Source organism: Oncorhynchus nerka, linkage group LG25 (assembly GCF_034236695.1).
Source record: "Oncorhynchus nerka isolate Pitt River linkage group LG25, Oner_Uvic_2.0, whole genome shotgun sequence".
NCBI lineage: Eukaryota > Metazoa > Chordata > Actinopteri > Salmoniformes > Salmonidae > Oncorhynchus > Oncorhynchus nerka.
Genome location: NC_088420.1, coordinates 7,515,244 through 7,530,060, shown reverse-complemented (window position 1 = coordinate 7,530,060; position 14,817 = coordinate 7,515,244).

The window sequence follows — 14,817 nt, the reverse complement described above, 5'->3', positions numbered from 1 at the left end:
ACTGCTTAGTGCCCTATCTCAGGCACTAGATTAAAATAAAAACTGCTTAGTGCCCTTATCTCAGGCACTAGATTAAAATAAAAACTGCTTAGTGCCCTTATCTCAGGCACTAGATTAAAATAAAAACTGCTTAGTGCCCTTATCTCAGGCACTGGATTAAAATAAAAACTGCTTAGTGCCCTTATCTCAGGCACTGGATTAAAATAAAAACTGCTTAGTGCCCTTATCTCAGGCACTAGATTAAAATAAAAACTGCTTAGTGCCCTTATCTCAGGCACTAGATTCAAATAAAAACTGCTTAGTGCCCTTATCTCAGGCACTAGATTCAAATAAAAACTGCTTAGTGCCCTTATCTCAGGCACTAGATTAAAATAAAAACTGCTTAGTGCCTTATCTCAGGCACTAGATTAAAATAAAAACTGCTTAGTGCCCTATCTCAGGCACTAGATTAAAATAAAAACTGCTTAGTGCCCTTATCTCAGGCACTAGATTAAAATAAAAACTGCTTTGTGCCCTTATCTCAGGCACTAGATTAAAATAAAAACTGCTTAGTGCCCTTATCTCAGGCACTAGATTCAAATAAAAACTGCTTAGTGCCCTTATCTCAGGCACTAGATTAAAATAAAAACTGCTTAGTGCCCTTATCTCAGGCACTAGATTAAAATAAAAACTGCTTAGTGCCCTTATCTCAGGCACTAGATTAATTTTGATGATTTAATTCAGCTGAAGAGAGGCACTTACTATAGTCATGTTTTTAACCTCAAGAGAAGATGGGGAAAGCATGTTTTTAATGAACTTCAACATGTGTTCTTTATGACAGAAAGTTCAAATGTTTTATAAAAAAAAAAAAAAAGTTTTCTGCACCATCACAATGGAAATAATACGTTTTGACTCGATGGCCCAAAAACATGATCTCCATTGATCAATACGTAAAGAGAAATTGAAGAAGCCAATTGAGGAACTGCTTCGGGAGGCAGGGTAGCCTAGTGGTTAGAACGTTGGACTAGTAACCGAAAGTTTGCAAGTTCGAATCCCCGAGCTGACAAGGTACAAATCTGTCGTTCTGCCCCTGAACAGGCAGTTAACCCACTGTTCCTAGGCCGTCATTGAAAATAAGAATGTGTTCTTAACTGACTTGCCTGGTTAAATAAAGGTAAAATACATTTAAAAAACCTGTAGACCAGATACCATAGCCATGCTTTACTGGATCATTGTCAGGCATTACGTGAGTTTAGCAGAGATGCAGATGTTCCTATGTGTCATTTAAATACATTTCTCATGAAGTTAAACATATTGTTTGTGGCCATTTTGTTTTTTTACTACAGAAAAACAATCCTCCCTGCTGAACCATCTTGACTTTCACCCACAGGGTAAAAGGGCCACTCAGGTTAATGCGTATCCCGGCCATACCAACCTCAGGCAGGTGGGGCCTTCTAATCCAGGGACCTCCGACCTCCAAGATCTCAATTGGTGTTGGTGGTCAGGGGCTGGGGGAATTTAGTGGTATTTCCTGCTACCCTTGCTAAAAATCTGTCTAATTCTTCATTCCTGTTGCTCAAAACACTCTCACACAACTGTAACTCACAGTCAAGCAAGCATGCATCCAGGCACAAACAGAGATGGACAGAAACACACACACAGAACAGGTGTAATGCCCTCGCCATAGCCCAGAGAAGAGATCTTCTCTAGTCGAACCTCAGAGATGTAAGTAAATGATTACAACTAGTCTCGTTACTGTAATTTTCCGAGTAGTTTTCTAGTACATTGCCTTGCGAAAGTATACAGTTTTATATCTTTATGTTTGAAGCCTGAAATGTGGCAAAAGGTCGCAAAGTTCAAGGGGGCCGAATACTTTTTAAGGCACTGTATATTTCAAAGTCAATAATTGTACTTATACTTGAATAAAATGTCATTAAAGTAACAGTACTTCTAATTGAGTAGGATATTTCAGTTCCATGTCTACCATTGGTCAAAATCAAAACAAATTATTATTGGTCACATACACATATTTAGCAGATGTTATTGCATGTGTAGCGAAATGCTTGTGTTTCTAGCACCAACAGTGCAGTAGTATCTAACTAAATGCTTGTGTTCCTAGCACCAACAGTGCAGTAGTATCTAACTAAATGCTTGTGTTCCTAGCACCAACAGTGCAGTAATATCTAACTAAATGCTTGTGTTCCAAGCACCAACAGTGCAGTAATATCTAACTAAATGCTTGTGTTCCTAGCTCCAACAGTGCAGTAATATCTAACTAAATGCTTGTGTTCCAAGCACCAACAGTGCAGTAGTATCTAACTAAATGCTTGTGTTCCTAGCACCAACAGTGCAGTAATATCTAACTAAATGCTTGTGTTCCTAGCTCCAACAGTGTAGTAGTATCTAACTAAATGCTTGTGTTCCTAGCACCAACAGTGCAGTAGTATCTAACTAAATGCTTGTGTTTCTAGCTCCAACAGAGCAGTGGTATCTAACTAAATGCTTGTGTTCCTAGCACCAACAGTGCAGTAATATCTAACTAAATGCTTGTGTTCCAAGCACCAACAGTGCAGTAGTATCTAACTAAATGCTTGTGTTCCTAGCACCAACAGTGCAGTAATATCTAACTAAATGCTTGTGTTCCTAGCTCCAACAGTGTAGTAGTATCTAACTAAATGCTTGTGTTCCTCGCTCCAACAGTGTAGTAGTATCTAACTAAATGCTTGTGTTTCTAGCTCCAACAGAGCAGTGGTATCTAACTAAATGCTTGTGTTCCTAGCTCCAACAGTGCAGTGGTATCTAACTAAATGCTTGTGTTTCTAGCTCCAACAGTGTAGTAATATCTAACTAAATGCTTGTGTTTCTAGCTCCAACAGTGTAGTAGTATCTAACTAAATGCTTGTGTTCCTAGCTCCAACAGTGTAGTAGTATCTAACTAAATGCTTGTGTTCCTAGCTCCAACAGTGCAGTAGTATTTAACTAAATGCTTGTGTTCCTAGCTCCAACAGTGTAGTAGTATCTAACTAAATGCTTGTGTTTCTAGCTCCAACAGAGCAGTGGTATCTAACTAAATGCTTGTGTTCCTAGCTCCAACAGTGCAGTAATATCTAACTAAATGCTTGTGTTTCTAGCTCCAACAGAGCAGTGGTATCTAACTAAATGCTTGTGTTTCTAGCTCCAACAGTGTAGTAATATCTAACTAAATGCTTGTGTTTCTAGCTCCAACAGTGCAGTAGTATCTAACTAAATGCTTGTGTTCCTAGCTCCAACAGTGTAGTAGTATCTAACTAAATGCTTGTGTTCCTAGCTCCAACAGTGCAGTAGTATCTAACTAAATGCTTGTGTTCCTAGCTCCAACAGTGCAGTAATATCTAACTAAATGTGTGTGTTCCTAGCTCCAACAGTGTAGTAATATCTAACTAAATGCTTGTGTTCCTAGCTCCAACAGTGTAGTAGTATCTAACTAAATGCTGTGTTCCTAGCTCCAACAGAGCAGTGGTATCTAACTAAATGCTTGTGTTTCTAGCTCCAACAGTGTAGTAGTATCTAACTAAATGCTTGTGTTCCTAGCTCCAACAGTGCAGTAATATCTAACTAAATGCTTGTGTTCCTAGCTCCAACAGTGTAGTAGTATCTAACTAAATGCTTGTGTTTCTAGCTCCAACAGTGTAGTAGTATCTAACTAAATGCTTGTGTTCCTAGCTCCAACAGTGCAGTAATATCTATCTAAATGCTTGTGTTCCTAGCTCCAACAGGGCAGTAATATCTAACTAAATGCTTGTGTTTCTAGCTCCAACAGTGTAGTAGTATCTAACTAAATGCTTGTGTTCCTAGCTCCAACAGTACAGTAATATCTAACAATTCACAAATAAAACACGAATCTAAAGGAAAATAATGGTTTTAAGAAATAGGGATAAATATTAGGATGAGCAATGTCGGAGTGGCATTGAGGGAATACAGTATAATAGAATACAGTGAAGGGAGGAGGGAGGGAGTGAGTGAGGGATGGAGGAGGAGAGTGAATGAGTGATGGAGTGAGTGAATGAGGGAGTGAGTGAGTGAGGGATGGAGGGATGGAGTGAGTGAGTGAGTGAGTGAGTGAGTGAGTGAGTGAGTGAATGAGGGAGTGAGTGAGTGAGGGATGGAGGGATGGAGTGAGTGAGTGAGTGAGTGAGTGTGTGAGGGAGGGAGGGAGTGTGTGAGTGAGTGAGTGAGTGAGTGAGTGAGGGAGGAGGGAGGGAGTGAGTGAATGAGCGAGGGAGAGGAGGGAGGATGGAGGGATGGAGTGAGGGAGGGAGGGAGGGAGGGAGGGAGGGAGGGAGGGAGAGTCTGGCAACTATTGTTTATGGGCCTTATTTTTTTATTCGTTTTTTATTTATCATTACATTTGAATTGCTTTGAATGTTTAAAAAAAATCTAAAATGTTAAAAACACATTTTTTAACACACTGTAAAAAAGGTCATTTCATTTTACAGTAAGAACTGGCAGTTAGTTACCTGCAAAATATTTTAAACAATGTTATATTATGTTACTGCAAATTCCAAAGAAACTTTAAAGTAAAATGTCATTAAAGAAATTGTACTTTAAATATTTCTGTACTAATTCCACCTCATGCCAAACAGTGTTCAGCGGGTAAACTTCCAGAGTAATCCCAGTGTGTTGTAGTCAGCTTGGCCAGGGTTTATTTGCTAACAGTTGACATTCTCATGGATTATCTTCAGATGTTTGGATTATCTTCAGATGTTCGGATTATCTTCAGATGTTCGGATTATCTTCAGATGTTTGGATTATGTTTGGATTATGTTTGGATTATGTTCGGATGTTCGGATTATGTTTGGATTATGTTCGGATGTTTGGATTATGTTCAGATGTTTGGATTATGTTCAGATGTTTGGATTATCTTCAGATGTTTGGATTATGTTCAGATGTTTGGATTATGTTCAGATGTTTGGATTATGTTCAGATGTTTGGATTATGTTCAGATGTTTGGATTATGTTCAGATGTTTGGATTATCTTCAGATGTTTGGATTATGTTCAGATGTTTGGATTATCTTCAGATGTTTGGATTATGTTCAGATGTTTGGATTATGTTTGGATTATGTTCAGATGTTTGGATTATGTTTGGATTATGTTCAGATGTTTGGATTATGTTTGGATTATGTTCGGATGTTTGTCTATGTTTGGATTATGTTCAGATGTTTGGATTATGTTTGGATTATGTTCAGATGTTTGGATTATGTTTGGATTATGTTCAGATGTTTGGATTATGTTTGGATTATGTTCAGATGTTTGGATTATGTTTGGATTATGTTCAGATGTTTGGATTATGTTCAGATGTTTGTTTTTGTCCTGGAGAGGTCGAATATCAGTGAGCTATTTCACTTGGAAATTGTGACCAATTAACAATGATGACACATTTATTAACATGATGTTATGGCTTCTAAACATCTTCTACTCCCAAGACATAAAACTCCTGAAAATCTAATCAATGGCTACCCAGATTATTTGTATAGCCCCCTCCCCCCTTTACACCGCTGCTACTCTCTGTTGTTATCATCTATGCATAGTCACTTTAATTACTCTACCTACCTGCACATGGGCTATGTGGATCTGAGGAGACAGCTAATGTTGGACAACTTGACTTTGATCACAAGAGTCTTCTATTGCTGTGGATAAATGTACCAGGGGCTTGGCATGGCTCGACAGGCAGGAGGCGCTCTGGTCACTCCCAAGTCCCAAGTTGGAATGAGTCGGAATCCAAAAAGGCCAAATCAAAGGGTAGACTCATCGTATTCCCATCGTGCTTCCAATCACCGCTAATTACCGTCTGTAACTCAATTATGGGAGTGATTAATGCGGTCGCAGAGCAATGTGGAAGGATTCAATTAGAACATGCAACCACAATCCGCCATTCACCTTGTCCGCCTGCCATATCAGAAACTAAGAAATTAACCAGAGCTACACACTAGTGCACGTATTTTCCATATTGCCGTGCCACTTCACGGTGACTGTGAACATTAGTCAAGTGTGATCAAACACACATCCTTCAGTGGGGTGAGTACTTTGTACTATAAACATCACCATACTGAACCACTGGCCCCAAGCCCCACATTCCATTGGAATGAATTGGAAAATTGCCTTGGCAAGAAACTGGGGAGTCTGGTGCTTTCATACAATCCTACAAGAGGTTTTGTATTTAACAAATATAGGATAAAACTGTTTTTTAAACAATTGGCTAAATCTCTGTCTGGTCTCCTCACAATATCTACACTTTGTATCAAACAAAGTGACATTTGAGAAAGAGCAGATATTGAAAAAAGAAGCACAGAAATGTGGTGAGAAGTAACGGGAGTCAGGAGGAAAAGACAGGAGAGGAGAGGAGAAAGAGGAGAGGAGAAAGGAGAAAGGAGAAAGAGAGGAGAGGAGAAAGAGAAAGAGAGAGAGGGGAAAGAGAAAGAGAGAAAGAGAGGAGAGAGAGAGGAGAGAGAGAGAAAGAGAGGAGAGGAGAAGAGAGAGGAAAGAGAGAGGAGAGAGGGGAAAGAGAGGAGAGGGGAAGGGAAAGAGAGGAGAGGAGAAGGGAAAGAGAGGAGAGAGAAGGAGAAAGAGAGGAGAGGAGAGGAGAAAGGAGGAGAGGAGAGGAGAAAGAGGAGAGAGAGAGGAGAAAGAGGAGAGGAGAGGAGAAAGAGAGGAGAAAGAGAGGAGAGGAGAAGAGAGGAGAGGAGAAGAGAGGAGAGGAGAAGGGAAAGAGAGGAGAGGAGAGGAAGGGAAAGAGAGGAGAGGAGAAGGGAAAGAGAGGAGAGGAGAGGAGAGGAGAAAGAGAGGAGAGAGAGAAGAGAGGAGAAAGAAAGAGAGAGGGAGGGAGAGAGAAAAGAGGAGGAGAGGAGAAAGAGAGAGGAGAGGAGAAAAAAGAGGAGAGGAGAAAGATAGGAGAGGAGAGGAGAGGAGAGGAAAGAGGAGGGAGGAGAGGAGAGGAGAAAAAGAGGAGAGGAGAGGAGAGAGAAAGAGAGGAGAGGAGAGGAGAGGAAGAGAGAAGAGCGGAGAGGAGAAAGAGAGGAGAGGAGAGGAGAGGATGAGATGAGAGGAGAAAGAGAGGAGAGGAGAAAGGATAGAGAGGTAGGAGAGATGGGAGAGGAGAGGAGAAAGAGAGGAGAGGAGAAAGGAGAGGAGAGGAGAGGAGAAAGACAGGAGAGAGAGGAGAGAGGAGAAAGAGGGGGAGGAGAGGAGAAAAGGAAAGAGAGGAGAGGAGAAGAAAAAGAGGAGAGGAGAGGAGAGAAAGAGAGGAGAAAGAGAGGAGAGGAGAGAGAGGGAGAAAGAGAGGAGAGGAGAGAGAGAGGAGAGGAGATGAGATGAGATGAGATGAGAGGAGAAAGAGAGGAGAGGAGAAAGGATAGAGAGAGAGAGTGAGGAGGAGAGAGAGAGAGGAGAAAGAGAGGAGAGGAGAAAGAGAGAGAGAGAAAGAGAGAGGAGAGGAGAAGGAGAGGAGATGAGATGAGATGAGAGGAGAAAGAGAGGAGAGGAGAAAGGAGGAGAGGAGAGGAGAAAAAGACAGGAGAGGAGAGGAGAAAAGAGGAGAAATGAAAGAGAGGAGAGGAGAAGGGAAAGAGAGGAGAGGAGAGGAGAGGAGAAAGGAGAAAGAGGAGAGGAGATTAGAAGAGAGAAAGAGAGAGGAGAAAGAGAGGAGAGGAGAGAGAGAGGAGAAAGAGAGAGAGGAGAGGAGAAAGAGAGGAGAGGGAAAGAGAGAGAGGAGAGAGGAGAGGAGAGGAGAAAGAGAGGAGAGGAAAAGAGAGGAGGAGAGGAGAGGAGAAGGAGAGGAGAGGAGATGAGAGGAGATGAGAGGAGAAGGAGAGGAGAGAGAGAAAGAGAGAGGAGAGGATAAAGAGAGGAGAGGAGAAGAGAAAGAGAGAGGAGAGGAGAGGAGAAAGAGAGAGAGGAGAATGGAAAGAGAGGAGAGGAGAGGAGAGAAAGAGAGAGAGAGGAGAGAGAGAGAAAGAGGAGAAAGAGAGAGAGAGGAGAGGAGAGGGAGAAAGAGGAGAGAGAATGGAAAGAGGAGAGAGAGGAGAAAGAGATGAGAGGAGAAGAGAGGAGAGGAGAGGAGAGAGGAGAGGAGAGGAGAGGAGAAAGAGGAGAGGAGAGGAGAGGAGAAAGAGAGGAGAGGAGGGAGAGGAGAGGAGAAAAAGAGGAGGAGGAGAAAGAGAGGAGAGGAGAGGAGAGGAGAAAAAGAGAGAGGAGAATGAGAGGAGAGGAGAGGAGAGGAGAGGAGAGGAGAGGGACAAGGAGGAAGGAGAAGGAGGAGAGGAGAAGGAGAAGGAGAAGGAGAAGAGAGGACTAAGGAGGGTATCCTCACTGATTTCTTCTCTCAGGAAATCAACTGACTACTTTTATGTCGGCAGATATAAGATGAATAATGTTTACAGCATACCAAAGCCTCTATTCTATCCACATTCCAAAAAATCTTCAACAAATGTCCCCAGTTTGGTTTACAGTTCAGTGCTGGAAGGTCACTGGTGGGATGAGCTCAGTGGTACTACTGTGACGCATCACATTTTCCAACTAAATTCCTTGTCATTGTCTGTGAAACACAGTATATTCCAGAACCTTTAAATCCTCCCTGTCAACTCTTCTGTTCTGTTCTCCAGCTGAGGTCATCGACCAGCCGTTATGAGAAGAAGAGAAAAGCCCTTCAAACATCAACACTGTCGTGTCTGTCTGTCTGTCTGTCTGTCTGTCTGTCTGTCTGTCTGTCTGTCTGTCTGTCTGTCTGTCTGTCTGTCTGTCTGTCTGTATTGTTATTGTAATTGTAATTGTAATTGTAATTGTAATTGTAATTCTTTTTAATAACCTGCCCAGACACTGTGGTTGAATATTAGCCGGCTGGGTAAATCCGGCACTTTTACTGAAACATTGATTAATGTGCACTGTCCTTGTAAAACTCAAACTCACTTCAGCTGAGGGCTATAACACATCAGTGCCTTAACCTGTTCTTTACACTTCAGCTGAGGGCTATAACACATCAATGCCTTAACCTGTTCTTTACACTTCAGCTGAGGGCTATAACACATCAATGCCTTAACCTGTTCTTTACACTTAAGCTGAGGGCTATAACACATCAATGCCTTAACCTGTTCTTTACACTTCAGCTGAGGGCTATAACACATCAATGCCTTAACCTGTTCTTTACACTTCAGCTGAGGGCTATAACACATCAATGCCTTAACCTGTTCTTTACACTTCAGCTGAGGGCTATAACACATCAATGCCTTAACCTGTTCTTTACACTTCAGCTGAGGGCTATAACACATCAATGCCTTAACCTGTTCTTTACACTTCAGCTGAGGGCTATAACACATCAGTGCCTTAACCTGTTCTTTACACTTCAGCTGAGGGCTATAACACATCAATGCCTTAACCTGTTCTTTACACTTCAGCTGAGGGCTATAACACATCAGTGCCTTAACCTGTTCTTTACACTTCAGCTGAGGGCTATAACACATCAGTGCCTTAACCTGTTCTTTACACTTCAGCTGAGGGCTATAACACATCAGTGCCTTAACCTGTTCTTTACAGTGGCTGTCCACATCGGGTGAGGTGCAGCTGTGACTACATCCCTACAACAATTCACACCTGTCGTAACATATTGCAATAAGCTTACACTGACAGCCATCTTGTGAGTGACGCTAAGACCAAGAGAAAGAAAACAAAACGCAGTCATTTTGACACAGGTTCATTTGTGAATTTTTACACCAGGATTTTGAATGACTCATTTCTTGCTGACATTCTTTCACTCCGTGGCTAATGCAGAATTTGTTGCTAAATGCTTTAACTTGCGAAGCATGCAGGGAAAGTTATTCAGTACATTTTTTGCCTTGCTTTGATTTTGGACACTAAATCAAGTGCCATTCATCTCTGTCGTCACCTACCTGTTCGAACTGTCGTCTGACACTTTTTTTAAAAGGTCACTCAGAATTGAAAACCCTTTCCTCCCGAGTGGTGCAGTGGTATAAGGCACTGAATCACAGTGCTAGAGACTTCACTACAGACCCGGGTTCAAACCCAGGCTGTGTCGCAGCCAGCCACGACCGGGAGACCCATGAGGGGACGCGAAATTGGCCCAGCGTCGTCCCTGTTAGGGGAGGGTTTGAACGGCCGGGATGGCCTTGTCCCATCGCGCTCTAACGACTCCTTGTGGCAAGTCAGGCACACGCTTACTTTGGTCGCCAGTTGTACGGTGTTTCCTCCGACGCGTTGGGTGCGGCTGGCTACCGGGTTAGGTGAGCATTGTGTCAGGATGTAGTGCAGATTGACAGGGTCGTGTTTCGGAGGACGCACGGCTCTCGAGCTTCGCCTCTCCCGAGTCCGTAAAGAAGTTGCAGCGATTGGACAACATTGTAACTACCAACTGGGTATCACCAAATTGGGGAGAAAAAAGGTGGTAAAAAGCACCAAAAAAATAATAATTCTAAAACCCTTGAATGTGAAATGAACATTTCAGTTTATTCATCTTTCCAAGCCCCTTATGTTTAAAATCAAATCAACGTGTATTGGTTGAGTACAGAGTATAGCAGATGCTATAGAGGGTGCAGTGAAATGCTTACGTTACTAGCTTGGCGCTGAGAACGTGGATGTCGATTAAGACAGCACCTTTCTGATTGGGTTAAAATGCGGAAGACACATTTCAGTTGAATACATTTGAGTTGTACAACTGACTAGGTTTCCCTCTTTCCCTCCTAACAATGCAGTAAAATTTCAAACAAGTCCACAAATATTAAAAAGTGTATTCCACATTCTAACTATATTACAGTTTTTCTCATTCGCTTTGGTGCATTTTTCACATCATCCCTAACATGTTGCAAAATAATAAGTGCTTTTCTCAGAACAATTTGTACAAACTGCAGTATACAATAGATATGTTACTAAAGCTAGTCAGTCACTAAAAATCCTTAGTACATCTCTCAAAAGTAAATATTCATGCCAATGATCATGTCAGTGTCATCAGAATGATAAGTCATTGAGTCATTGTTCACGAACAAGGTCGTCAAAATGTTTAGGCATGTTGTCAATGTAACTGTGTACGTTGACAGTATTACCTGATGTAAACTTAGGCTACAGTTTGGATGACAGCTACTGTATTGAAAATGCACAAGGCTGCACTTCTATGGCATATATCAATTTTAACAGTGCTATTTACTTATTACTGTATGTGGGTTATTGATTGAAAGAGACTGGACAACCCAAGAGGCACAAAGGAAAAAAAACTAAATTAGAAAGAAACACCGGAAACCACCCCTAAGGCACAACTTTGCCCGCAGCACTGTTGTGCTGTCTCTACACATCCAGACGTTCCTGTCTGTCGGCCCACATATTCTCATCCACATCACACCGGATATTTTCCCTTCCAATTCAATGTGGAAAGAATCTTTTGGAATGCCTTATCCATCCTCTGCAGGCGTCTACTGTGATGTCCTCACATGCTGCATCCATTGCAGCCAGCAGGGTCATCTATGTGTGTGGCTGACGATCGTACACCTTCCACCTCCATGCTGAAAATAACTCCTCAATTTGCTTAAGGAATGGTGAATAAGGTGGGAGGAATTTTATGAGCATCCTCGGGTGGGTCACAAACCATTGCCTTATGTTTGATCGATGGAAACTCACATTATCACAAATGACCACATACTTTGGCAAATCCTCTCTAAACAGACCCCTCTCATCATCAGGGATGAGAGCCCTGTAGAGAGTCTCTAAAAAGTTGAGTAGATGCTGGGTGTTGTATGGCCCTATAAGGGGGATATGGGTTAGGACACCATGCTCCGAAATAGCAGCACACATGGTGATATTTCCTCCCCGTTGGCCTGGCAAATCCACAGTAGCTCTGTGACCGATGATATTCCGACCCCGTCTTCTGCATGTGGGAGGGTTAACTTGATTCCAACTCCATTATACACTATATCCCAGAACATACAGTTGAATTTGTTTTGGTAAGGAAGAGTGACATAACATGTACATATATTGCATGTTCCTTCCACCTTCCACCAGGCTATGAGGGGTGGCCAGTCCTCTTCTGGCTGTGCCGGGTGGAGATTATAAACCTAGAGAGGAACCAGGCTATGAGGGGTGGCCAGTCCTCTTCTGGCTGTGCCAGGTGGAGATTATAAACCTAGAGAGGAACCAGGCTATGAGGGGTGGCTCTTCCTCTTCTGGCTGTGCCAGGTGGAGCCTATGTCCTCTTTTGCCTCTTCCTCTGTTTTGCCTTCCACCATGCATCCTTGCTCCTCTTCTTCCTCCTCCTCTTGGCTGTTGACCCTGTTCAAAATTGCAACTCTGTGTTTTTGGTCTGTCTATATATGCTTGCCAATTGATTCTTCATGAGATGCACCTTTGAGAAATGTAGACAACTGGTTGATTGTTGGTTGAACTAACACTTTACATTCCTTCATGAGTGAGGGTCAATTTCACCTGCACGATTCATCAATTCACGTTTTTGTACAAAAGGTCTAATAGAAATGTGTAAAACTATGCTTGACAGTTTATGACAAATAGTTCAAAATTTTTGCATGTAATGGCTTATGCAAGGAACTAATGCCTAGATGTTTTGAGGGGTAATACTATTCAACAGAGAACCATCATTTTGATCAACATGACATGAGCAATTGATAATGTGGAAAAAAGCTGACACTTGTACATTATCAATTGCAATTTGCTCTAAATGAATAAGAAATTGCTTTAATGATGTGCACAAGTGACTAGATGATTTGGAATTTGTACAAGTAGTTTCAAGAATTGCACTTTTGATCTAAGAAATGCACCAAAGCGACTGAGAAAAACTGTAAAGCCATGATGAAACAACGGGATGAACTAAGCCGGTCTCATCTGTTTTTTCCCCCAGTTATCATCTGCATTAGCCTAGTTATTCGGTCTACATTAACTTCTAGAACAATTACACAAAAGAAGAAACTTTTTTTTTATATATATATAAACAAACCCTCATATTTTACTAGGATTTATTTCCTTAATTCTTCCCATATGAGTGTGGAATTTCTCTGGAAATCACCTGCAGGAAACTGTCTTTCAAGTTAATGTATTCCAAGTTAATCCCTGTTGTCTTTGAGTGTATACATTTACAAAGCTCTTGATGACGTAGCTTGTCAGCAAAATGGAAACGGTGTGAAAATTCAAGAAAAAAGAGTCTCATATTCGCAAATGTTAATTCACAGAAATACAACATGTTAACTTGTCTTGTCAAACGTTAACTCACAACAATACAGCATGTTAACTTGTCTTGTCAAACGTTAACTCACAACAATACAACATGTTAACTTGTCTTGTCAAACGTTAACTCAAAACAATACAACATGTTAACTTGTCTTGTCAAACGTTAACTCACAACAATACAACATGTTAACTTGTCTTGTCAAACGTTAACTCACAACAATACAGCATGTTAACTTGTCTTGTCAAACGTTAACTCACAACAATAGAATAGACCACCCCCTTGTCTTGATAGACCACCCCTGGAGAGATCTTTAGACCACCCACATCGAGAGATGACCACCCCTATGAAGAAATACCACCCCTACATGGAGAGATAGACCACCCCTACATGGAGAGATAGACCACCCCCTACATGGAGAGATAGACCACCCCTACATGGAGAGATAGACCACCCCCTACAGGAGAGATAGACCATCCCCTACATGGAGAGATAGACCACCCCTACATGAAGATAGACCACCCCCTACATGGAGAGATAGACCACCCCCTACATGGAGAGATAGACCACCCCCTACATGGAGAGATAGACCACCCCCTACAGGGAGAGATAGACCACCCCCTACAGGGAGAGATATACTACCCCCTACAGGGAGAGATAGACCACCCCCTACAGGGAGAGAGAGATCCCCTATCCCCTACATGGAGAGATAGACTACCCCCTACATGGAGAGATAGACCACCCCCTACATGGAGAGATAGACCACCCCCTACATGGAGAGATAGACTACCCCCTACAGGGAGAGATAGACTATCCCCTACAGGGAGAGATAGACTACCCCCTACATGGAGAGATAGACCACCCCCTACAGGGAGAGATAGACTATCCCCTACATGGAGAGATAGACTACCCCCTACAGGGAGAGATAGACTTCCTCACTCAACAACCCGGTCGCATTCCGCTTCGCTCCACAGGTAGTATCACATTTTCATTTCATTTCATTACAGTACAACGGTTTGATTTGTTTGATCGTAGCTAGCTACATAGCTAGCTACATAGCCGTCTTTGTATCAAAGATAATTGTGTAGTCTAGAGCGATTTTCTAGGTTAGCTAGCCAGCTATTGTCGTTCTTTTAACGCAACGTAACGTAATCAACACTGCTAGCTAGCCAGCTAGCCCCCGAATAGCAGCACTGTAGAAACTATCACACTCAACGGAACGACTTGATTAGTGTAGTGTCAACAACGCAGCCACTGCCAGCTAGCCTACAAAGTCAACAACGCAGCCACTGCCAGCTAGCCTACTTCAGCAGTACTGTATCATTTTAATCATTTTAGTCAATAAGATTCTTGTTACATAAGCTTAACTTTCTGAACATTCGAGACGTGTAGTCCACTTGTCATTCCAATCTCCTTTGCATTAGCGTAGCCTCTTCTGTAGCCTGTCAACTATGTGTCTGTCTATCCCTGTTCTCTCCTCTCTGCACAGACCATACAAACGCTCCACACCGCGTGGCCGCGGCCACCCTAATCTGGTGGTCCCAGCGCGCACGACCCACGTGGAGTTCCAGGTCTCCGGTAGCCTCTGGAACTGCCAATCTGCGGCCAACAAGGCGGAGTTCATCTCAGC